We start from the raw sequence: 26,137 nt of genomic DNA, 5'->3' as shown, positions 1-26,137 counted from the left end.
AATGCTCTTTTCAATCATACCAGAGCTTGTACTAATGAGGCAACTCTTCCTGGGCCCCTAGATAGCTTCAGGATGGAAGGCTGGCTATCAGTGGAACCAGCCATGTGGTTTTTAGAGGGTCGGAACTTTCAGGAGCACACACCTGGGCGGGGACTGAAGACTGAGCTAATTACCAATAGCCCATGATTTAATCAGCCGCATGTACATAACAGTGCCTCCATAAAAACCCTAATCAATGGGATTCAGAGCTTCCAGTTTGGTAAATGCATCCCTGTGCCAGGAGGGTGGTGCATCCCAACTCCATGGGAACGATGCTCTGGCACTTGGGACCCTTCTGGACAGTGCCCTGTGTACCTCTTCACCTGGCTGTTCATTTGTATCCTTTATAATAAACTGGTAATCGCCAGTAAAGAGTTTTGGTGAGTTCTGTGATCCATTCTAGCCAATTATTGAACTTAAAGAGGGGGTCCTGGGAACTCCTGATTTATAGCTAGTCAGTCAGAAGTATGGAAGGCCTAGATTTGCAACTGTCATCTGAAATGGGAAAAGTCTTGTGGAACTGAGCCCCCTTAACCTGTGAGGTCTGTGCAAACTCTAGGTAGTTAGTGTCAGAATTGAATTAAATTGTGGGGTGCCCAGTTGGTATCCTGTACTGAGTCACACCACTTTACCAACGTGTTCACCCAGGCCTTCTGCAGGTCGACCTTCCAAGCTACAAGATGACCATTCTTCCCAGGTACCTTGACCATAGGACATGCAGGAACAGTTTGGTGTGTGAACAAGGCTTTCATCGGAATTGTTCTGGTGCTATCTTTAATGACAACCATCAGTGGTTTGGGAGATGCCCAATTATTACACAGAAAAGGCACAGTTCATCTGAAGTATTATAATCATGCCTCTCAGACAAAAAGATTTCTAGAATCAGCTAAGAGCAAGAGAAGAAGCCAAGAACTGGTAAACAAAGTGGGAAGAACATGAAAAACAAAAAGTTGGGCCCAAGAAAGTGAGGGAGAAGAAAAGGAAAAATCAGTTAGGCAGACAGTTAAGGCTAGTCCTCAGAGAAACAGCCTGAAAAATCACAGGTACACGTATAAATAGAGCTGCCTGGGGAAAAACTAAACTGCAGCTGCACGGATAAGAAAGCAGGGCCCAGCATAGAAGCCTTTTGTTCTTTGTGTGATTAGCAGGCTCCCAGGGAAAAGTTTCCTCTCCTTCTCAGGCACATACACGGTGGGCTCCGTGGGAACTTGCACAGGGAGTGGGGAGGTGCAGGGGGAGGCTTATCTAAAACACAGTTATACAAATGAGGAGCTGCACTTTGTGTTTACCCAACACATGCCCGTGTCTGCACAGATAAGGAGAGTTACACAGACAGCTTCACAGATAAGGGAAGTTATGCAAACAGCTACAGAGATGAGGGGAGTTTCTCATAAAAGCCTTCGGATTCAACTGTAAAAACAGCGACCCACTCAGGTCCTCCTTTCCATTGCACAGAGCTTTCTTCATTCACTCCAACTTCACCCTTGTGTTCACATTAATCCTTACTTTTCTTGGTCGTGAGACAACGGGCTTGGATAACACCTCAGACAACATGACCATCAATCCTAGATGGTTTCAAAAGGAACCTGTGAAAATCCATGAGCCTAAGGATGAATGTACAAAGCACCTAGGGTGCTGGGATGGGAAAGGCCTGCAGCCATCCACCCTTGTAGGAAATAATGAGAGTATGTAACTTGAAGCTCAAAAGAAATGGGTGCCTTTTACACTGCATTTCTACCAGAGCTTCATGCCCCAAATGGTAAGCTTTTTAGGTTAATGAGTAGGACGTGGGCCCAGAGGAGCACAGAGCTCCTGCTATACCACTAACAGCATACACATCTTTTCTCTGGGATCTTTAGTAAGCCATAGGGTAATAGAGGATGGTGATTAAAAGCTCAAGCTCAAAGCTTGGCTGGGTTTCTGGCCTGGCTTTGCCACCTACTAGCTGTGGACTACAATCAAGTTATTTATCCTTTAAAAACTCAAGACTCAGCCAGTCACGGTGGCTCACAGCTGTAATCCCAGCACTTTGGGAGGCCAAGACAGGCAGATCGTGAGGTCAGGAGATCGAGACCATCCTGGCCAACACGGTGAAACCTCGTCTCTACTAAAACAAAAACAAAAACAAAAATAAAACATTAGCCAGGTGTGATGGTGTGCAAAAAAAAAAAAAACCTCAAGACTTCTCATTATAAAGTGGGGGTGGCAGAAGTACTACATGGTCTCTTGGATAACCTTATCAGACACAACTGGCGCCAGAAAGGAGTCCCTGTTAAGCAAACAGAGAATGCTACAAGAAATTACCATAAACTGCAAATTATAATAAAATCTGTATGTATTAACACTATACTCTATATAAACCTAAATCCCAACAATTCAATCTTTTGATAATGATTTGGAAGGAAGTTTGAGACTCTGCAAGGCTTCAAAACAAGCATCCAATTAGAATGCTACACCATAAACATCACTTACAATGAGCTAAGATCACAGGCATATGGGTAAGACAACATACCATAATGGTATGACAGATCTTGGAATCACAGTCATTTCCCTAGTTAGCTCATCTACTTCATGAGACTGTCATTGTTTGAGCCCTTTGTCATTCTCTACTGTTTCATCACTACAAATTTTTCCTAACCAACTCTCTCCATCTTACGTCCAATTTTCCAAGCCAGCTGCCTCCAGATTCTTCTTGACTCACAAAACTAAGCCACTGCTTTGTAAAAGAAGACATTCTACTCGGGCTGAGATAAGAGAATACACAAGTGGTATCCTAACATTACTGCATGTGTGGGTGTTTTATGGGCCACTTTCCTTTACAATTCCTTCACTGATGTTCTCAATCTCTGATTTTACTGACCTCTTTCCACTCACATGCCCCAATTTTAAACACACACACATACAACTGTCCCCTCCCACTGCTTTAGCTGGCTTTTCTCTGGGTCCTGCCTCCTGAACCCTTTCCTAACTGCCTCCTTCACAATTGCTATTTTGTTTTGTTTTTTAAGAGACAGAGTTTCATTGTGTTACACAGACTGGCCTCAAACTCCTGGGCTCAAGTAATGCTCCTGCCTCAGCCTTAGCTGGGACTACAAGCACAGGACACCATGATACCACGCCTGGCTGGTTGCTAACTCTCTGTTACCATGTGGTCTTAGATAACCTTTCACTGTGTGTGTGTGTATATATATATGTATTTTCTTTTTTTGTGTACTTTTTTTTTTTTTTTAGACGGAGTCTCGCTCTGTCGCCCAGGCTGGAGTGCAGTGGCGCGATCTCGGCTCACTGCAAGCTCCGCCTCCTGGGTTCATGCCATTCTCCTGCCTCAGCCTCCCGAGTAGCTGGGACTACAGGCGCCTGCCACCATGCCTGGCTAATTTTTTGCATTTTTAGTAGAAATGGGGTTTCACTATGTTGGCCAGGATGGTCTCGAACTCCTGACCTCGTGATCCGCCGTCTTGGCCTCCCATAAAGTGCTGGGATTACAGGCATAAGCCACGGTGCCCGGCGACCTCTCACTGTATTTCAAGTTCAAATGTGATCAACAAAATACTTATTCTATTTGGGAAAATAAGTATTTTGGAAACAGTTAATGTCTCCCACAATAAAACATTCCCACAGCTGAATCAACATTTAAACTTACTATTATCTCCACAGAGGGAAAAATAAACAGATACAAACATCACTGTGAGCCTAATTGGAACTGATCATCTGAAGGCAGACAAATAGCAACCGAAGGGACATGATTGTGGAAAATATAAAAAGAAGGCCATATTGGTTTAACCCTATTCTGTCATTAAAGTCATATGCCATTGTATAGATTTGATTTTCCAAATTTCATTTTCACTTTTACTCTATACAGTGCTATAGTATTACAAATATACATATGTACATATATATGTGTCTATATGTATGTGTACCTATACATACACATTCCGAATATTAGAATGGACTAGCCTTTCTCTACTAGCCCAAAAGTGATTTATCAAAGTAAACTATGCTAATAATTAAGGGTTCAAGCACATTATCTTGAGCTACACACTGATATATACACCAGGTGGAAATTCAAAACAGCATCCGTAAAAGAAACGTTTATGTTAGCATCTAGGGAAATCTCACAGCCCTGCTGACTGAACACCTGTTTCTGGAGGAGCATACCTTTGAATAAAATGGGTTCACATCCAGCCCCGGCCACCTACAGGGTTAAGACACTGAGCATGTCACTCACTTTCAAAACTGGAAAAATCAATTCCTGGCTGGAACTACTGGTGCTTTCACAAGCTTGGAGAGAAGTGCCAGGGTTTTGTTACCCCTGGCTCCAAGAGGGCGTAAGGCTTTTACTGAAAAAGTTACAGCATATAAAAAACAAATAAATATAGAATATGCAACGCCAAGAGGGAATGCTAATGTAAACCATGGACTTTAGGTGGTAGTGATGGGTCAAGGTGGGTTCATCGATTCTAACAAATGTACCAGTCTGGTGGGAGGTGCTGATAATGGGGGAGGCGGTGCGAGTGGGGAGGGGAGGTATACGGGAACTCTCTGTATCTTCCTCTTAATTGTGCTGTGAACCTAAAACTGCTCTAAAAAAAACCTAAGCCTATTTTTTAAAAATATAAATAACTAAATGAACAAAACAGTGCCTGCCCCCCAGCGGCTCAGTAAATGGATGTTGGCTGAATAATGTGTGGTGAAGTTACTACAGTGGCAACACTCCTCACGCACAGTGGCTGGCAATCCCCTCCATGGGACCAAGTTCATAACTGCATGCTGTACTCAATTTCCCACACAAGCACTGAATCACAGAGAATACTAAGGGTGTTAATTTGTAGATACTGCACACTCTCCTCCTCCACAGGAAGTAACATTCACACACGCAAAAGGGAGTCCAACAATATCTTCAGAGGGCAATGCTTGCAATCCTTCCAGAAACTCCTCTCACAGATACATTTCCAAAAAGACACAGAGATTTAGGTATGAGGCTCGTCATAACAAACACTAGAAGCAGCCTTATTTTCCAGCTACCCAGGGACTAGTAAAATGAATTACGACCTATACAATGAAGTATTTTTTAAAACAATACGTCAGGTGTGTTGGGCTAAACTGTGTCCCCTAAAATTCCCATGTTGAAGTACTAACCCCTAGTACCTCAGAAAGTGACTGTATTTGCAGATAGGGCCTTTAAAAAGGTAATTAAGTTTAGGCCAGGCGCAGTGGATCACGCATGTAATCCCAACTCCCAAAGCGAGTGGATTGCTTGAGGCCAGGAGTTCGAGGCCAGCCTGGCCAGCCTGGCGAACATGGCGACATCCCGTCTCTACTAAAAATACAAAAATTAGCCACGCATGGTGGCACATGCCTGCAGTCCCAGCTTCTGAGGAGGCTGAGGCACAAGAATTGCTTGAACCCGGGGGGCGGAGGTTGCAGTGAGCCGAAATCGCGCCACTGCACTCCAGCCTGGGTGACAGAGCCAGACTCTGTCTCTCTCAACAAAAAAGGTATTTAAAAGTTAAATACAACCACTGGGGTGGTCCCTAATCCAACAGGACTGCTTCTAAGAAGAGGAGGACACACACACAGGGACAGCACAGCAACACGGTGGCCATGTACAAGCCAAGGAGAGAGGCCTCAGAAGAAAGTGACCCTGCACACACCTTGCTCTTGGACTTCTGGCCTCCACAAGTGAGAAGCTGAATTTCTGCTGGGTAAGCCACCCAGTCAGTGTTACTTTGTTATGGTGGCCCCAGCCAACTAACACAGGCAGTACGCCCTGCTATTTCATATCTATGTACATACACATATGTGTAGATATAAGACCACTAACACTGACTACCCGAGGAACAGGCCTAGATGTGGGGAAGAACAGGGGACATCCATTATATTTATTGTTCTGCTCTCCTGGTTGGGTTTTTACCATGTGCATGCATTACTCTTACAGTTCAAAAATGAAGAAAACTGACTCCTTGAGAAAAGTAAACGGCACGTGGTGGCTCACGCCTGTAAGCCCAGCACTTTGGGAGGCACCCAGCACTGGGTAGGCCGATCACTTGAGCTCAGGATTTTCAGCCCAGCCGGGGCAACATGGCAAAACCCCATCTCTATAAAACATACAAAAATTAGCCAGGCACGGTGGTGCATGCCGGTGGTCCCAGCTACTTGGGAGGCTCAGGCAGGAGGATTGCCTCCCAAATAGCTGGGACCACAGGTCGAGGCTGCAGTGAGCAGAGGTTGCACCATTGCACTCTGGTCTAGGCCACAGAGATCCTGTCACAAAAAAGAAATAAAATAAAATAAAATAAAATAAAAGCAACTAAGTTGAACGACAGTGATATAAAAGCATTTGCAAATGTGGTATTGCTGTATGTTGGGCTTTTCCCTTCTGAAGAAGCTTCCCCTCCCGCAAACATACTGCAAAGGAAAATCTTTCCAAAAGCCTGGCACATCCTCCCTCCAACCGCAGGAATGGCAAAGGCTTTTCTAAATAAGAGGTGCATTGTCCTTGCCGGGGCAAAGAATCAAAATGAAAGGATAAGCTGGCTCTTGCTTATCTTACCTGAAGCTGGGCCTCCCACTTACTGTTCTTTTTCTTCTCCAATGAAGGACCAGCCCCGCAACACACATACTACAAAAAATAAATATGTCTCCCTCTCTGTCCTCTGCACCGGCCTTGGGCACAGATGGTCCTTCCAAGGATTGATCTAGGTGTGTGAGGAAATGCTCACAGAAACATGAACTAGGGCTGGTAGTAACTTCCCAAGTACTTCTTCTGTTAAATTAAAAAGCACAATACCTTCATCACCTAGAATTTCCAGCTGGCAACAAGAAGGCCAAACATATTACAAAATCGGCATGCACACACACACAACACATGTACCTTAATCATAAAAAGGTCTCTGTCTCCCTCTCTCACGTTTTACTTTCACAGTTCCAAAGGCCTGACTACCAGGTTCTTAAGCCACAGCAACCAAGAGGACAAACCGCTGGGGAGAACCAGAGAAACTGGACTCAACTCTAGCGAAGTGACCTGCCCTTCTGGGTCTTAGTTGTCATCACCTGTAAGTCGAAGGAGCCTAGGTAGACGACGGGTGGTAGATCAACAGGTTTCATCTCATATCCAACGGATGGGCAGCGGCTGCCTGAAACTCTGCGCGAGGAGGATTCTTAAGGCTGAATGTCTCAGCAGGGAAAGTGCAATGATCACTGAGTACCATCTGCCACAGGCATGGAAAGATAGCATGGTGGCATCACACCACACTCCTGTCAACCCTGCAAGAGGTAACTGGATATCCTTAGCATCCATAACTTCTTAGATGTTGAAAAACACACTGCAACAGGCAAGCATGATGAGTTAACCCCACAGCAAGGAGGAGAGAAAAGCAACCAAAAGGAGAAGCCAGAACTAAAAAGTGGAGCAGTGGTAAGCTCTTGAAGCACGTGAGACAAAATGGCAAATGTAAGAAGCCACGTTTGCTTTTCTGCTTGCCTGCAGAATTTTACAAAATCCCTTACCGGCAGAATTCCACAAAGCCCCTGACTCTGACTGAGTGCAGCCCTCCAGGATAACGCCCTGAAGATGATCAGCAGCACACAGCACAGGTTCCCTAGTCTCTTGCCTGAATCAGATTAAGTTCAATGACCCTAGCCCTCGCCTCTTTCTGTACGTCTGACAGGATTAATGACTATGCCTCTATCATCTATAACCGCACGAACTCTTGCACTCAAACCTTGATGAGATCTTGCTCTAACTTCGAGCACATCTGTTGTAACTTCTGAGCACTGGAAGAGCCGCCATCACCTGTCTATAAACTGTGGGCTGAAACTCTGCCTTGGAGCAGTCTAACAGAAACTCTCTGAAAGATTATCACAGGTTGCAAGCTTCAGCAAGACTTCTGAATAAACTAAGTTGATTTGAAAGCCTGATTTTTCTTTAGCTGAAACACAGGTAATGTAAGCATCACTCTATTGCTGCATGGTCTATGTTCTGCACGGTACCAGCTCACATACGGCAGTGTGATCACTCATATTCACAACAATGACCCAGGCAGCACATACGTTCTGTTACCTTCATTCCACTTAGGAATGAAAGAAGTATCCTAAGCAAATAAGTGCTTCGGACACTTCTGTCACAAGAATGATCCCAAATGTGGGTCACATTTTTTAGCTTCAGTGCTTGAGTCTGGGGGAGTATGAACCCCTCGGCCACATGGAAACCAACTATTCTGAAGGACTTGCTCCTCAATGGGGCTGGACAGCCAAGCTGGCTTTCATGTGTCTAAACTAAGTCCAAACCATAAAAGGAAGTGTAACACCACCCATCATTCAGTCCCTTTTCCTACTTCTGGAAATACAGGAGACCCAGCAAAGCTAAGGAAAGACATTAAGAGTTTTCTGTGAGCTACAAAAATTGTAATACTGTTCCTTAATAAATGGCAGTAGGATGGGGCACAGTGGGGAAGTTGCTCAAATATTGAAGCTGACCAAGCTGTTAGAACTCAGGTGTTCCTGGGCATGCTGGGAGGTTGTAGTACCAAGGTAATAGAAGAAATGCATTAAAAACATAAAACTGGGTTCAAAGTTTTTAATTCAAGTAAACAACACTGCATCTTTTAACTACGGAGTTCCACATCTTTCAGTAATACGTAATACTACCCATGCCGTGTGAGGGCCTCCTTCCCTTCCCTTCTGAAGCTTTAGGGTTACCTTCGAGTCAACTATGGTCTGCAGAAGAAATGAACACTTCTCTACTTTGAAGAGCAACATTCAGTGAAATTCTGGACCCAACAACCAACATTGTGTGGCTTCATCTTCCCATCTCAAGCTCAGAAATAGCTTCCACTGAGCTTAGACAGACCTTTCTTCCCACTACAAAAGGGCAGTGGTGGGGTGGGGGGGCGTTGGTAAACCCTCCCTCTTGGCACCACAGTGCCAGGTACTGTCCTTTATTGATAGCTATGCAATGGCATGGTGCAACTTAAAAGCTAGGAGAACGAGCACAAAAATTCCTCTGCTCAATAAAGGAGTGTTTTACTGAACAAACAGTGTAACTGCAAGTGGTTCCTAACTCACAAATGGTTGTATTCTAGCAAACTCAACACATACACATGTGGTTTATCTGGGGCTTACAGTGGCTTTCCCCCATACAAAAGAATACATGGCAACCTATGAAAGCTTACTGAATCAGTCGGGCACGGTGGCTCACGCCTGTAATCCCAGCACTTTGGGAGGCCGAGGCAGGTAGATCATTCAAGGTCAGGGGTTTGAGACCAGCCTGGACAACACAGTGAAACCCTGTCTCTACTAAAAATACAAAAATTAGCCAGATGTGGTGGTGGGTGCTTGTAATCCCAGCTACTCAGGAGGCTGAGGCAGGAGAATTGCTTGAACTCGGGAGGTGGAGGTTGCAGTGAGCCAAGATCACGTCACTATACTCCAGCCTGGGCAACAGGGCAAGACTCCATCTCAAAAAAAAAAGAAAAGAAAAGAAAAAAGAAGTTTACTGAATCCATAATAATATTAGCTAGCAATAGTTAACACTTATTAATCTCTTACTCTCTGCAAGGCACAACAATTATTATTACCTGTTACAATCATCCCTATTTTACAGGATGAGACCAGGGCTGAGGTTAAACAGCAGCTTAAGGTCACAGAGCCGGCAAGTACTAGACTTAATTGAAATCTGGTAGGCTCTTGCCATTCTTCTCCACTTACTGCTGGCATAAGCGTGTGAACAAGACAGGTAACACTGGCCTGAAACTGGCTTCAAACCTCAGTTTCCTACAGGTGGGAGACAGGCTACATTGGAAAAAGGGAGCAATTTTTCTTCCCTGCCCCTGTGTGTACAGTAAGCATTCAGCAAGTATCTGAAGAGGTCACTTCCCTTTCTGTGCCCCTTCCTATCCCCCATGCAAACTCTGGCCTCAGTGAACGTGGATGGCTTCTTCTAGTGTCTTGCCCCAAGCAGCTCGACACCCCCAATCACCAAGCTCCCTGCCTCACCAAATCCTACCCCATATTAAAAGCCCTATTCCTAATTCTATGGAAATAATCAGGCCATTCATTCACTCAGATAATATTTACTATACTCTACACCTGCTAGGTGCTTTGTTAATTCCTGGGAATGCCACAGTAAACAAGAGAGCTTGATTCTACACTCTCTAAGCAAGAAAACAAAGATATACATAAGATGACCATGACATGACTTCTATTACACATCTAATACATGTGGTTTAAGAGAAGAAACCTAGATGTCCAATAAACAGATAAGATTTAAGATCAGTTAAATTATGGAAGGTTCGTATTATAGAATATAATATACCCACTGAAATGATTATATAGGTTCTACAGAAAAATTTATGGCCATGGAAAGATGTCCACACTATATAAACTGAAAATAGTTAATATTAATAGTGTAGAGTATGATATATTTTGGGTAAAAATATAACAAGACATAGATCAGCACTAACAACAACAGAAAACAAACTAGAAGGATATACCAATACATCAACAGTAGTAAACAGAGTTGTAGAATTATGAGTGACTATGCTCTTCTGTATTTTCTGAACTCTCTGCAACAAGCCTACATCTTATAATTAGAAAAACATTACAGGTTTCTATTTTGGAAGAAAACAAAACATTCCTTTTCCACCTCATAGGTGGTAAGCCCTCAAATATTTGTTAAATGCATCAGCCAATGAGTAAATCAAACCTACTTCAGCTATGTGATTGGAAGAAAACAGCCAGAATGAACTATCACCATAATTGAGGCATTAAAAGAAAAAAAAAAAAAAAAAACAACTCCTGTACTATACACTTGGAAATAGTTGAGCCAGGAGCGGTGGCTCATGCCTGTAATCCCAGCACTTTAGGAGGCCAAGGCAGACGCATCGCTTGAGGCCATGAGTTGGAGACCAGACTGACGAACATGGTGAAACTCCATCTCTACTAAAAATACAAAAGTATCCAGGCGAAGTGGCACATGTCTGTAATCCCAGCTACATGGGAGGCTGAGGCAGGAGAATTGCTTAAACCCAGGAGGCAGAAGTTGCAGTGAGCCAAGATCACGCCACTGCACTCCAGCCTGGGCAATGAGAGTGAAACTCCATCTCAAAAAAATAGTTAAGATGGTAAATTTTATGTATGTGTTTTTGACCCTGCAAGACAAAAAAATTCTTTAAGCCTTGTAAAACTTTTTAGAGTTTAACTGATGTAAATAAACCAATACTTGGTAGAATTTGAAGCAATTAAAAATAACATTAGGGCCGGGCGCGGTGGCTCACGCCTGTAACGCCAGCACTTTGGGAGGCCGAGGCGGGCGGATCACAAGGTCAGGAGATCGAGACCATCCTGGCTAACACAGTGAAACCCGGTCTCTACTAAAAAATACAAAAAATTAGCCGGGCGTGGTGGCGGGCGCCTGTACTCCCAGCTACTCGGAGAGGCTGAGGCAGGAGAATGGCATGAACCCAGGAGGTGGAGCTTGCAATGAGCCGAGATCGCGCCACTGCACTCCAGCCTGGGCGACAGAGCGAGACTCCATCTCAAAAAAATAAATAAATAATTAAATTAAATTAACAAATTAAACAGCTATCGATATGGCTTGGATTTGTGTCCCCACCCAAAGCTCATGTTGAATTGTAATCACTATGTTGGAGGTGGGGCCTGGTGGGAGGTGACTGGATCATGGGGGAAGATCTCTGATGAATGGTTTACTACCATCCACTTGGTACTGTTCTCACAACAGGGAGTGAGATCTGGTCGTCCAGAAGTGTGGGACATCTCCCCACTCTCTTTCTTGCTCCTGCTCCTGCCATGTAAGACACCTGCTCCTCCCTTGCCTTCCGCCATGATTGGAAGCTTCCTGAGGCCTCCCCAAAAGCAGAACCTGCTATGCTTCCTGTACAGCTTGCAGAATGGTGAGCCATTTAAATGTCTTTTCTTTATAAATTACCCAGTCTCAGGTATTTCTTTATAGCAATGCAAGAACAGATTAATACGGCTACCTAAAAGTTCAAGAAGTTAAACAGAAAGCTATATATCTGCCTAGACTAGAAATATGCTCTTATACTTCCTCTATCTGGGTTTCTTAAATTTTATTTTGAGTTCACTGAATCCTCTAAAGCGCCAAGGCTTTCATCATCATGCCCATAACTGTGGCAGCAGGATTGTGGGGACTGTGAGAGAGGAGTTTCTGGCAAGTGGTTTCTCAAACAAGTTTCAGCATACTAGAGCTGTGTTATTTTCCACGTTGAACATTTCTATGAAACAAAGTCAAGGGTCAACTTAGTATCTCCAGCCACCAGAACCAAGTCTGAAATGGGCAAGAATAGGGTTTGAACACATACAAAGCCATCAGCCAGCTTTGGGGTTACAATGGACTCTGGGACAAAGATGTTCCCCTTTTTTGGAGTCTCTTTCTCAGGAGGTTAGGGCTACTTTCAGCACCAGAAGAATGTTTATCAAGTCCTCTGTTCTCAGACAGCAGTGGGATTATTTGAATCATTCCATCACACCACCCTCTCTCTACCTTAAAATTAAAAATATCGTATCACACTTGACACATTTTAGCAGGTTGGTGAGATCTATAAGGTTTGAGGTTGAAGGGTAAACAACATCCCTTCTGACAGCTCAACAGAAAACAAACGTTCCTGAGGGGCAGATCCTTCAGAGCAGGGTTTCTATGACTCAACACTATTGACTGGGGGCCAGAAAATTCTTTCTTGTGGGGGGCTGTCCTGTACACTGATTGCTGATGTTCAGTAGCGTCCCTCCCTGCCTCTACCCGCTAGATGCCAGTCACAACTCTCCCTCTCCTCTGAAAGGCGTGATGATCAGAAATGTCTCCAGACAATGGCTCCCCAGTTAAGAGCCACTGAGTTAGGGGGGAAGAGCAAGAGCCATCTCCACAGTCAGACTGTCGGGGTTCACCACCTTCAGTCTGAACACAGGAGAGCATGCTGGCAACTTATGTGTGTGAGAACACTTGCTGGAAAGCTAAAGCCGTCTTTAAACCTTCATTTCCACTGAGGAAAAAACAAGAGCTGTGGGAACATTCATTGGCACCCACTGAGGCAACAAATACCTGTGGCAGAACAGGGCTGAAAAAGGTGAGTTAAGTAAGTTCTATAAGAAAAAGGTATAAGAAAATGAAACCTTGAAATTCAAAACGGAGAAGTGTAGGAGACTGGGAGAAAACAAAAGTACTTATTGCGTTTTAAATATTTTTTTTTAATTAGTTTCAGGGCTGGGCACAGTGGCTCCCACCTGTAATCACAGCCGAGGTGGGAGGCCGAGGTGGGTAGATCACTTGAGTCCAGGAGTTTGAGACTAGCCTGGGTAACATACTGAGACACTGTCTCTACAAAAACTACAAAAATTAGCCAGGCATGGTGACACAAGCCTGTAGTCCCGGCTACTTGGAAGGCTGAAGTAGGAGGACGGATTGAGCCCAGAAGGTCGAGGTTACATTGAGCTGAGATTGTATTGCTGCACTTCAGCCTGGGCAACAGAGTGAGACTCTGTCTCTAAAAAAACAAATAAAATAAAATACAGTAAAAACTAGTTTTATTTAATTTATAAAGTACGTTTGATTTTTACTTTTTTATTCTTAATTTTAATTTTTGTATTTCTTTGGATATTTTTATTTTACAAAGTTTTATTTTTAATTAAACTAAGTTTATTTAAAAGTTTTATTTTTAATTTATAAAATAAAGTTAGTTTTAAATAGTCTCAGCAAAAAAGAAGGTGGGCAGAAACCCTGCTCGTTCTACTTTATAAATAGTAGCTTATCAACCGGCAGCTAGTGAAACACTAAACCCAAAATTTGCCTCATTGTGTCACGGAGATTATGCTGCAAGGGAGAAACCTGCCAAGCCCTTTCCAAGAGGTGCTATGTGCCAGCCCAATCCCCAAACCCTGCCAAGCCACGGAGTGCTTTCTAGGCTGGTGACAGGCCCCGGTGCCAGCTAGATGCCTGTATGCTCTGGGATGGAAACAGAAAGGAGCTCATTTCACTGCTCTCGGAGAGCTGGAGTGCAGAGGACCTTAGAACTCAAGTGCACCAGAAGCTTCAAGGGTTTAGAGGCGAGTGCGCTCCTCTCCCCACCAAACGAAATTCTATGCACAATATGTAACACATAGGGATGCATTATAATACCACAAATGTAGTTCTATATTCATACAGTATTTATTAAATGCTTACTAGTGACTGGGTACCGGTTCTAGGAGTTGGTAGTATAGTCCCTACTCTCAGGAAGCTCATATTTTAGTGGATTTTTTTTTTTTTTTTGAGACGGAGTCTCGCTCTGTCACCCAGGTTGGAGTGCAGTGGCGCAGTCTCGGCTCACTGCAAGCTCCGCCTCACGGGTTCACGCCATTCTCCTGCCTCAGCCTCTCCGAGTAGCTGGGACTACAGGCGCCCGCCACCACGCCCGGCTGATTTTTTTGTATTTTTAGTAGAGACGGGGTTTCACCGTGGTCTCGATCTCCTGACCTCGTGATCCGCCCGCCTCGGCCTCCCAAAGTGCTGGGATTACAAGCGTGAGCCACCGCGCCCAGCCTAGTGGATTTTTTTAATCAAACTCAGCATCCAGAAAATTCAACCTAAACCGGGCTACGTCCCAAAACCTGCACTGAAAGTCCCTGATCTAGTCCAGTCCTATTTTCCTGATGTAAAAACCGAGGCCTAGAAAGGTTAGGTGATTTGGCTCAAGGACAAACCTAGTGACAAGCTTCAGTGGAGCATCAGAAAACACATCAGTGCAAACAACTCAGCAGTCTGGAAGCGGAAGGAGCTAGTAACTCATCCTCTGGGTTTCACACTTCTGTACCTACTGTGCAATATACTAACAGACACTTGACACAACTAAATGAAGTCATCGTTAGTAGCTTTAAAAAACGCTCTGCTCCATCTCAAAAACAAACAAACAAACAAACAAATGCTCTGCTGATCCTAGTAAGAAGGCAGTTAAGTGTCTCAGAGTCTAATACATTTTGAAAGGTTTCCATCATGACAGTTAAAATGAAAAGCCAGCACATGTTGCATTAACCCTGGGGTAGCCACAAAACTGGTGTTCTTGGCTGGGCGCAGTGGCTCACGCCTGTAATCCCAGCAGTTTGGGAGGCCAAGGTGGGCGGATCACCTGAGGTCGGGAGTTCGAGACCAGCCTGACCAATATGAAGAAACCCCATCTCTACTAAAAATACGAAATTAGCCGGGCATGATGGCACATGCCCATAATCCCAGCTACACGAGAGGCTGAAGCAGGAGAATCACTTGAACCTGGGAGGCAGCTGTTGCAGTGAGCCAAGATCGTGCCATTGCACTCCAGCCTGGGCAACGAGAGTGAAACTGCATGGTGGTATGTGCCTGTAATCCCAGCTACTTGGGAGGCTGAAGCAGGAGAATCACTTGAACCAGGGAGTCGGAGGTTGCAGCGAGCCGAGATCGCGCCATTGCACTCCAGCCTGGTGACAGAGCAAGACTCCGTCTCGAAAAAAAAAGAAAAAAAAAAAAAAGTCTGGTGCTCTTGAACAGCTACAGGCTATGTGTGCTATGGTAATACCCACCCCCGATCTACCTCTCTTCCTGCGCTTTGGAGAAGCAGACAGCCGATTAAATCACCCCACGTGCAGATTCAACCACTGGTCGCTCTCCCCACAAACCACATCACAGAAAAGGCTCACTACTCAAAACAACATCTCTGACCCATTCCACTGCCCAGTAACAATATGTTTCTCTTTCAAGGTGGTTAGTCTGGCAACAAGGGCTCTGTACAAGAAAAAACTTGCACGCTTCACCTACCCTAGATCCCATAAAATCCTGTTCTTTAAGATTCACAGTGTCCAATAAAAGATGATTATTTCAAGCCTAACATTTTTCATATAAATACATAAATTAGGAAAAGAAATGTCACACAACAGGCCTCTGGTTTGGAAAACCACAGCTGTACCTGGATAGTACCAGTGCTCAGAGGCAAGATCAGAGGAAGGGGAAAGGGAGGCATAGGCCCACACTAACCTCTCACGACGAATGTCCCTCCTACAGGGTCACCCTTGCTCCTCTAACCCACCCCATGTTCTGGATGCCTGGTGGTGACATGAAAGTCCTGGTTTAACAGCTTTTTTCTTGGAGTAACAGCTGCACAGTTTTCCTACAGCTGAGAAAACACTTTTTCTCAGTTAACTTTAGCCTTCATCATCCCTCAAACTTCAGGAAACCTTCTTTCCAGCTCTTCCCTCTTTTCATCCTTGAAATTCATCTTCTTCTTCCACTTCTAGCTTGAAGTGGAAGGAATGAATAGGTGTGTGCCTTTTCCCCAAACAAATAGCCGCTGTTCATTGCCTTTTCAAGTAAGCACTGCCAGACACCCAGTGGGTTTTATCAGCACCCCTCCACCCACTTCTGAAGCAGGTCCTCATTCCAAGGCAAGCTGGCACAAAGCCCTAGGCGCCTTTGTGAGAGTGCCTGCATTCAAGTACCAGCTGCCTCGATGGCACCAACTGGCAGAGGACTGTCATGCAATTACCCCTTCATCCCCAGCTTGAGAAACTCCTGTTTATGTTCTTAAAATACATTTGCAAAAGGAAGCAGGGCCAAATGAAGGTGCTTATCATACTTATTTCTATCATCAACAGAAATGAAAATAACCTTACATCACCACCCGCCAACTTTTACCTTTTTGTTTTTTCATTCAGGGTATTGGCTACACAACCAAGTGTGGGAGTACAGAGATAGAAGCAAGTCACAGGCCAGGCGTGGTGGCTCACGCCTGTAATCCTAGCAGTTTTGAGGCCGAGGCAGGTGGATCACCTGAGGTCAGGAGTTCAAGACCAGCCTGGCCAACATGGCCAAACCCTGTCTCTACTAAAAATACAAAAAACTAGCTGGGTATGGTGGCATGCGCCTGTAATCCCAGCTACTCGGGAGGGCAAGGCAGGAGAATTGCTTGAACTCAAGAGGCGGAGGTTGCAGTGAGCCCATACAGCACCACCACACTCCAGCCTGGGCGACAGAGCAAGACACTGTCTCAAAAAAAAAAAAAAAAAAAAAAAGAGAGAGAGATAGAAACAAAAACAAGTAACTTGCTCATATTGGCAGCGGTGTTCCCTCTACTTTTTAAAATTACAAGGCAGAAGTATTCTATCAGCCCTAGATTATGAAGACTAGCACTCTGGCATCAAAATCAAACACAATGGACCTCAATGCCAGGCTGACTGAACGAATTATTATTGGGCTGCAAAGTAAACAGGCCAAAGGGGGAGGCTGTTCAGGAAACAGATCTTAATTACTGTTATTTGTTCAGTCAAACCTAGCATTTATTTCTCCAGTCAGCTGGGTGGAGTGGATGTTGGACTGGGCAAAGAAGGCTCCTTTGAAGATTCTGGATCTTTCTCACCCCTCCTTCCTTCCCCTGCAAGGAAATCCAAGGCCTCAACACTCAGGAAGCCCCAAGTGGAGAGCCAGTTTGGGGCCAGGACACACCTGACTGATGGTGCATCTGAGGTGGGAGTCACCGCCCTCCATGGAGAGAAAGGAATCTGAGGGCTCCCAGACAGGAAACTGAGGGGTGAAGCAGGGAGGGGAGCAATCAAGTAGTAATTGGAAAAAAAAGATCTCTGATGTGGTGGTGGGAGTGGTGGTGGTAGGAGGGGTGGCCTGGGGAGATGGAGGAGGCTGCTGGAGTGACAGGAGCAGAGGTTTGGGAGGAGTATGGATGTGTGCGTGAGACAGCAGGGAAGAAATGAGGTTTTGAGCAGTGTGGATGAGGGAAAAGAGCCAGGAAGTGGAGGAAGCCCCCCAAACAGTTCAGCCTTGAGCAGAACAAAAGCAGAGACTGCCTCACTGCAAGAGCAGAGAGCACTTGGCCATGCTAGAGGACCTTGGCTCAATGGCACTCCAAAGGGGGCTCATGAACAGCTGCCTTGGCATCACAGGGAGTCTCAGGCTCCATCCCAGACCTGCTGAAGCAGAACTGGAGCCTGCAGGGTAAAAATAAGTAAATAAATAAATAAATAAACAAACCTTCCCAAGGGATCATCTGACATCAGCCCATAGCAGGCACCTTTAACAATCCTGTGCACCTTTAATAATCCCATGTTCAAGTGATGATAACACGCCACACACTCTGAGCGAGCTGCCCTCGCTCTTCATTCAGAAGGGCACTTTGGTGATGGCAAATAACGAAAGCAAGTTTCCAGTGAGACCACACATGACTTCAACATAACAGATAAGGGAATCACGAGAGACTAGCATGCAGTCTTTGAAAAAGGTGTCTGTAATTCAACCTGGAAAAAATGCTAACAGATACATCCTTGGGAGAGATGAATACACAAAAATATTAACCAGGATTATGGGATGTTAGATGGCCTTTGTTTACTTTATCTTGTCTATGTTTTCAAGGTTTAACATTAAGCATGAATTTCATAAGTTTTTTAAATGAAGAGAAAACTGCAATATTTTAATAGGTAAAGAATCAAAGAGTAGAAAAAAAGTAAAAAGCCTATTTAATTTGCTACCCACCATATAGTATATGTTTTGTTGTCTGTAAAATGCATTCCATTGGTCTACATTAAAAAGCAAGACCACTTTAGCAAAAAAAAAAAAAAAAAAAAAAATCAATGAACATCAAAAGAAAATAAATACTATAAAATGAGTTTTGAAGATACCTTTAATGGCCGGACACGGTGGTTCACGCCTATAATCCCAGCACTTAGGGAGGCCAAGGTGGGAGGGTCTCTTGAGCCCAGGAGTTCGAGATCACCCTGGGTTGTGGGGAGACATCAGCTCTAAAAAAATTTTCTTAATTAGCTAGGCGTGGTGGTGCCCATCTGCAGTCCCAGCTACTTGAGAGGCTGAGGCAAGGAGAATCACTTAAACGCAGGGGGTGGAGGCTGCAGTGAGGTGTGAATGCACCACCACACTCCAGCCTGGGTGACAAAGTGAGACTTTGTCTCAAATAATAATAATAATAGCTTTAATAAAAATGGTCCCAAGCTCACTCTCTAGGGTAAGCACTTTCCAGACACTGAGGAACAAACACAGGGGACGCAGAGAAAAATCTGCTGCGCTGTGCTCCCTGAAGAAGAATCACCCCCACTTTGCAACTGTGGATGGGCCACTGTTTCAAGGCAATTTCTCCGTGGCGGGACAAAGCTTTGCTGAATCATTATCTCCTGTTATTACCTCACATCATCACGGACAAGTTAGGTGTCTACAAGGAGACTCGAGAAATGTGATACGGTGGCCTCTGAAACAGAGATTTACTCCATAAGAACAAAACTGGACCACGTGGGGACCAAATCCAAAATTGTGACCTCACCAGATCGAACCCAGAAGTTTTGGTGGGTTTTTTGTGGGTGTGTGTGTGTGTGTGTGTGTTTGAGACAAAGTTTTGCTCTTGTTGTCCGGGCTGGAGTGCAATGGAGCAATCTCAGCTCACTGCAACCTCTGGCTCCTGGGTGCAAGCAATTCTCCTGCCTCAGCCTCCCGAGTGGCTGGGATTACAGGTACCTGCCACCACACCTGGCTAATTTTTTGTATTTTTAGTAGAGACGGGATTTCACCATGCTGTCCAGGCTGGTCTCGAACTCCTGGCCTCAGGTGATCCACCCGCCTCGGCCTCCCAAAGTGCTGGGATTACAGGTGTGGGCCACCATACCGGCCAGTTTTTCAGACAATCTCACTCAGGCTGGAGAGTACAGTGGTACGGTCACAGCTTACTGCAGCCTCGACCTCCTGGGATCAAGTGATCCTTCCATCTTGGCCTCCCAACTGGCTGGGAGTACTGTGCCAGAATGCCTGGCTAATTTTGTTTATTTTTTTTTTTGTAGAGATGAGGTCTCGCTATGTTGCCCAGGCTGGTCTCGAACTTCTGGACTCAGGCAATCCACCAGCATCAGCCTTCCCAGGTGCTGGGATTACAGGCATGAGCCGCTGTGCCCAGCCTAGCTTGCCTTTTCATAAACAAATATGCCTGGGATTTTATAAGGCATATAGCTATCCCTCAGTATCTGAGAGGCACTGGTTCCAGGACCCCTCGTGAATATCAAAATTCTCATATGCTCAAGTCCCTGATATAAAATGGAATTTGCATATAATCTATGCATATCCTCCTATATACTTTAAATTATCTCTACATTACTCATAATACCTGACACAATGTAAATGCCATGTAAATTTGTTGTGCTATTTTTTTAACTTGTATTATTTTTATTGTTTTGGTTTTTTCCCAAAATATTTTTGATCCATGGTTTGTTGAATCCAGATACAGAATCCACAGATACAGAGGGCTGACTGTATATATCATCATATTGTGTTGTAAAATAATAACTGGTTAGTATCACTAACTTTCTCATGGTATACGGTAAGGATAGGCTATTTATGCTTTCTAAAGAATATCCCACCCTGAGAGCAAGTTCGAGTCGAAGTTCTAATTAAATTAAAATAAAATGCAATTATACAGACTAAATTCCTAGTACCCTATGCATCCAGAATGATTTGAAAGAATGCATTCCTGAGCAGGGTGGGTAGCTGTCACCATAGCCAGGAAGAGATGAAAACCGAAAGATTTAATCTGTGATGATACAACTATCTACTCATCAACTAGAAAGTTAGAAAAGTCAAGCCGGGCACGGTGGCTCACGCCTGTAATCCCAGCACTTTGGGAGGCCGAGGCAGGCGGATCACCTGAGGTCACGAGTTCAAGACCAGCCTGGCCAACATGGCGAAACCCCATCTCAGATAAAAATACAAAAAAAAAAAAAAAAAAATTAACTGGGCATGGTGGCAGGCGCCTGTAATCCCAGCTACTTGGGAGGCTGAGGCAGGAGAATCGCTTGAACCCGGGAGGCAGAGGTTGCAGTGAGCCGAGATTCTGTCATTGCACTCCAGCCTGGGCGACAAGCAATTCTCTTGACTCAGCCTCCCGAGTAGCTGAGATTACAGGGGCACGCCACCACACCCAGCTAAAATTTGTATTTTTAGTAGAGACTGGGTTTCACCATGTTGCCCAGGCTGGTCTCAAACTCCTGACTGACCCAAACACAACTTTTTGAGTACCTGTTATGTGCAACGTATACTTCACTAGATTCTTTATATATGTTACAGAATGTAATGTTTTAATCACAGCCCTATGCTGTTATCCACCTCTATTATAATGAGAAAGTGGATCAAATAACACAGACAAACCTATTAAATAGAACTGGAATTTCTGCCTCAGTCAGGTGACTCCTAAGTCCATTTGTTTGCAATACTTTATAATGTTTAATGATTGGTTTAACACCTTGATCACGCCTTCACAACCTTCCTCTCATTCTATCTTTATAACCACTCCACAAGGCAGGCAGGGAGAATAGCATCATTCCGAACATAGAGACAAATGTGAAACCTGGATAAGTTACCTCATTTTCGGAACTCATTCTCCTTCTTTCTAATAGCACCCTGCTGGATGAGCGCAATGAGCAGCAAAGCCTTGATGGTGCTGACAGGAGACCAGCAACACCCGAAAAGACAAAGACCGCAGCTTTGCTACTTCCATAGTGCCTTGAAAGAGTAGGGTTATCCCATGCCCCTGTGTAATACTCACTCACACATGCACACGTGTGTGTACACAAGGGCAGAGAACAAAGCCCTAAAGACAGAACAAAGCCCCAGAGCCCTAGTTCTATTTCAAAGTGTCAAACTTTGCAGCACGTTCAACAATTTAAGGAGGCAGAGAATTATATCCTGTGCTTCCATCAAAACACCAAAATTAAAGATGTGAGTGTCTTTGGTAACCAAGGAGATCCTTCTACCCAGCACTCATTATTAATAGTTACCTACCATTTCTTAAGTATTTCCTATGTATCAAAGCACTACTCTAAGGTGCTTTTAAGACCTTTCATTTAATCTCCCCAAAGGAAAAAAAAAAAAAAAACCACCCCCCTGCTTTTTGTTTGAGACAGTGTCTCGCTCTGTCCCCCCAGGCTGGAGTGCGGTAGCACGATCTCAGCTCACTGCAACCTCCAACTCCCACTTCAAGCGATTCTCATGCCTCAGACTCCCAAGTAGCTGGAGTATAGGTGCACACTATGACGCCTGGCTAATTTTTTGTATTTTTTAGTAGAGACGGGGTTTTGCCATGTTACAGGCATGAGCCACTGCACCCGGCTAAAAATAACCCTTTGATAGAAGTACCACAATCTCCATTTTGACAGATGAGGAAATCTGAGTCTCAGAGGTTAACCAACTTTCCAGAAGCCACTTTGAGATAAACCAAAATCCTGATCCCTGATTCCAGAGCCCAACAGGATTCCAAAACCAGTTTTCCTTCACCAGATCTCAGGATATCTGGAATATACTGTTTTGACCCCTCCTCCACCTACTCCCCCACAGAAATATAAAATCAAGAGAGACCCTAAAGCAGGTAGCATGCACCTACAGCAGTCAGAAGAGCCCACTGGATGCTGCATCTCCCTCACCTGCCCCTCGTGAGGGCTAGTCTTGACCTTGAGATGTGCCATTCCCAACGCTTTCTGTGAGAACACAGCACAGCCTTGGGCATCCCACCACTGTTCCGAAAGCTATTCTTCATTCTTCTTGTAATTTGTGGCAGTGATACTAATAATAATTTTTTTAAATGATAGGAAATTGCATTGTGTATTTTCTAGGTGCCAGGTAGGGTCCTCAGTTCTTGGCATGGATTTATTTCATCCTCACAACAATCCCATGAAGTAAATAGTCATATTGCCATTTTTCACAAGTAAGACAGGATTATTACTTAAATTTTTGGCATAATATGCCCTACTTTTTCTTTTTTTGAGATGGAGTCTGGCTCTGTTGCCCAGGGCTGGAGTGTAGTGGCATGATCTCAGCTCACTGCAACCTCCACCTCCCGGGTTCAAACAATTCTCCTGTCTCAGCCTCCTGAGTAGCTGGGATTATAGGCGCCCCCCCACCACACCCGGCTAATTTTTGTATTTTTAGTAGGGACAGGGTTTCACCATGTTGGCCAGGCTGGTCTCGAACTCCTGACCTAAGGTGATCCACCCACCTCAGCCTCCCAAAGTGCTGGGATTACAGGCATGAGCCACCACACCCGGCCTATGCCCTACTTTTATAATCAGAAAAAATTTTATAAGCTATACTGACTGAAAAATGAGGAAAAGACAAAATAAGTAGAGAAAACATAAAGGAAGAAAAGAGAGAAAAAGGAAAAAAGAATTCCATTTTTTTCACAAATGAGAAAACTGAGGTCTCTCCTAAGGTTGAGATAGGAATTCCAGTCAGCCAGGCCCTAAACTCTTTCCTGTGCTGCTATGGTGCCGTCTCTAGAGCAGAGCTGTCTCTAAAGAGTCACAACACACCTCATAATAAAACTGTGTTTACAGCCGGGAGCAGTGGCTCATGCCTGTAATCCCAGCTCTTTGGGAGGCCCAGGCGGGTGGATCACTTGAGGCCAGGAGTTTGAGACCAGCCTGGACAACATGGTGAAACCCTGTCTCTACTAAAAATACAAAAAAAAAAAAAAAAAAATCGCATGTGTAGATGTTTATTTTTAAATTGACTACCTGATTTTTGCAGTCAATCATTTGAAAGTTAAAACTTCAAAAACTAGCCAGGGTGGGGGCGAACACCTGTGGTCCCAGCTACTCAGGAGGCTGAAGCATGAGAATCGCTTGAACCCAGAAAGCAGAGGTTGCAGTGAGCCAAGATAGTGCCACTGCACTCCAACCTGGACAACAGAGTGAGACCCTGACTTACAAAAAAGAAAAAACCTGTGTTTACACAGAGTAAGAAAGTTTAAACGTTTCTAGCAATTATTCTGGACTTTGGTTAAAAGTACAGACACTTGGCCGGCATGATGGCTCACATCTGTAATCCCAGCACTTTGAGAGGCCAAGGTGGGTGGATCACTTGAGCCCAAGAGTTCGAGACCAGCCTGGGCAACATGGCAAAACCCCATCTCTACAAATAATATGGAAAAAAAAATTAGCCAGGCATGGTAGCATGCACCTGTAGTCTCAGCTACCCAGGAGACTGAGATGGGAGGATCACCTGAGCCTGTGAGGTCAAGAAGGCTACAGTGAGCCACGATTTCGGCACTACACTCCAGCCTGGGCAGCAGAGTGAGTGAGGGAGGGAGGGAGGGAGAGAAAGGAGGGAGGGAGGGGGGAGGAGAGGAGGGAGGAAGGAAGGAAAGAAAAAATGTATAGACACTCAGCATAAAACAGAGTGAAAACTGAGTTTCGCACTTGTAGTATGTATAAAATTTGAATCACAATCCAAATTTTTCATCACTGCCTTTCTCTTTCAACTATTAAGAATTTTTTTTTGTTTAAGAAAGGGTCTCATTCTGTTGCCCACACTGGAGCACAGTGGTCCGACCATAGCTCTTTGGAGCCTTGAACTCCTTGCCTCAAATGATCCTTCTGCCTCAGCCTCCCAAGTACTTAGGACTACAGGCACATGCCACCATGCCCTGCTAGTTTTTTTATTTTATTTTTTGTTTGCTGTACTCCCCAGGCTGGTCTTAAACTCCTAGCCTCAATCCCAAAGCACTGGGATTACAGACATGAACCACCATGCCCAGCCAAGACAAAAATTTTAAGTTGCCTAAATTCTCATTCACTATCATTCTGCACAAAATGTCCATGTCTAAAATTTCCCACATAATTCATGGTTTTTTCTTGTTGATAGCATTAGAATACCTCACACTCTAATATAAATAAAAAGATCATTCCAAACTCTTCAAAGTTAACTATGACAAGAAACAAGAACAAAAGAAAAAGGCAGAAAACAAAAACTACACTTAGGCTTAAAACAAATTTAGTGATAAATTCAGAAAATTTCTTTTTTCTCAAAATACTACCAATATTCTACATACTTTTTTTTTTTTTTTTTTTTGAGATGGAGTTGCCTAGGCTGGAGTGCAGTGGCGCAATCTCGGCTCACTGCAACCTCCACCTCCAGAGTTCAAGCGATTCTTGTACCTCAGCCTCCCCATTAGCTAGGATTACAGGAGCCCGCCACCACGCCCGGCTGATTTTTGTATTTTTAGTAGAGATGGGTTTCACCATGCTGGCCAGGCTGGTCTCTAACTGCTGACCTCAAGTGATCCACCCCCCTTGGTCTCCCAAAGTGCTGGGATCGCAGGGGTGAGCCACCATGCCTGGCATTTTACATACTTACACACTTTTTTTTTTTTTTTTTTGGCTAATTTAACATCTCAGAATCCTCTTTTCAGAGACTGCAAAAAATAAAATAGTTTTGCAACCAATCTTTAAAGTCATTGAGTAACTAAAAGTGATCAATATAAACAAACTAGAATTTGAACTCGCCTACATTGAACTTTCATTGTTTAAATCAACACTAGGAAAGGGTAAAAGTAAACAACAGAAACTTGCTCCTTAACGTAGGGAGAAATCTCTTGGCCAGTGAAGCAATACAAAAACACAGACATTCTGCTTACAGGAACTAATTAAAAAGAAAAGGGAAAAACAAAACACAGACCTGTTCAGCCATATAAAGTTATAATGATGAACATCTGTAAAGATTACAGAAATCACCCATGTAAAGTGCTCAGCACATGTGCTTGGTCCATAGTGTTTAATGTTAGCTTGCATACATGCTCATTTCATTCAATACAAGGCTACTTAAATGCTCTGTGCCTCTGCTGCCTCATACAAAACAGAGACAGCAGTAGTTCCTACATCATAGGATTATTAGGACTGAGAATGTTTTCAAGGCACTTAGAACGTTAATTGTCAATATTATTCTTAGTGTGCTCGAAAAGGAAGGCCAGAGGTTTACAGGGCTGGGATCTAAACCTAGTCACTCCAAAGCACTAGCATCTCATTTCCTCAAACTCTGGGAGATTTACCTAGTTGCCAGCTGTCCTCCCACTGCTCAGGAAATTCCCAGGGCAGAAGGAACCCAAGGCCTTGCTCCCTCTTGGAGGCTCAGCCTGCTCCAGGAGCTTGCAGCTCTAGCATCCCCAACCCCATCACCCAAACCTCACACCTGACCAAAAAGCTATTGGCCGGGCACGGTGGTTCATACCTGCAATCCTAGCGCTTTGGGAGGCTGAGGCAGGCAGATCACTTAAAGTCAGGAGTTCAAGAC

At 44.3% G+C, this 26,137-nt stretch overlaps 1 protein-coding gene across 3 annotated transcripts in view; it reads right to left on the bottom strand.

Annotated features, from left to right (window-relative positions):
• SERINC5 (serine incorporator 5) overlaps positions 1-26,137 on the bottom strand; it is a 188,135-nt gene that overhangs the window by 96,821 nt on the left and 65,177 nt on the right. The window lies entirely within an intron of this gene.

This window comes from Hylobates moloch, unplaced genomic scaffold (assembly GCF_009828535.3).
Source record: "Hylobates moloch isolate HMO894 unplaced genomic scaffold, HMol_V3 SCAFFOLD_6, whole genome shotgun sequence".
NCBI lineage: Eukaryota > Metazoa > Chordata > Mammalia > Primates > Hylobatidae > Hylobates > Hylobates moloch.
This window is presented reverse-complemented; position numbering and strand designations above follow the sequence as displayed.